We start from the raw sequence: 950 nt of genomic DNA on the forward strand, positions 1-950 counted from the left end.
ACTGTAAGGTGTTGGCATATTTATTCCAGTAGTGACTCATAACTACAGGCGGGTACGAAAGTCTTGAGATGATGCTTCTAGCATTTTCTTTTACATATTTATTTACTTATTTGTGACCCTGGACCACAAAACCAGTCTTGAGTAGCATATTTGTAGCAATAGCCAATAATACATTGTATTGGTTAAAATGATCATTTTTCATTTATGCCAAAAATCATTAAGCTATTAAGTTCATGTTCCGTGAAAATATTTAGTACATTTCCTCCTGTAAATATATCAAAACTTAATTTTTGATTAATAATATGCATTGCTAAAAACTTCATTTGGACAACTTTTCATAGTATTTTGATTTTTTTGCACCCTCAGATTCCAGATTTGTATCTCAGGCAAATATTGTCCTATCCTAACAAACTATACATCAATGGAAAGCAATTTATTCAGCTCATGATGTATTAATCTCAATTAAAAAAAGACCCTTATGACTGGTTTTGTGTTCCAGGGTTTCACTGTTGTGATATTTGTAAATTATTATTTTAATTCCTTTTATGTACAGCAGTTTGAATTACCATTGTGTATGAAATGTGCTCTAGAAGTTAACTTGCCTTGCCTCAATATTGGAATAATGACTAAGCAATAATTATTTTGAAATACTTGTAATGGTTTTAAGAAATAAACCATTAGCTCCACACTGTTTTACCAACAAATATAAATTTCTCTTTGTATAATATTCTCCTACATTTTTTTTTTATCTCATCCCACCCTAAATAGAATATTAAAATAATGACTTTATTTTAATACTTTATTTAGGTTGATGTAAAAAAATTATTTGGGAAAGAACATTAAATTAAATAGACAAATATATATGGCTTATGCATCTAAATAATAAATTTTGCATCAAATAATATGAACAATTATTTATAATAAACAAAAGGAAAAGACAAACACTGAGA

Source organism: Garra rufa, chromosome 9, assembly GCF_049309525.1.
Source record: "Garra rufa chromosome 9, GarRuf1.0, whole genome shotgun sequence".
Taxonomy (NCBI): domain Eukaryota; kingdom Metazoa; phylum Chordata; class Actinopteri; order Cypriniformes; family Cyprinidae; genus Garra; species Garra rufa.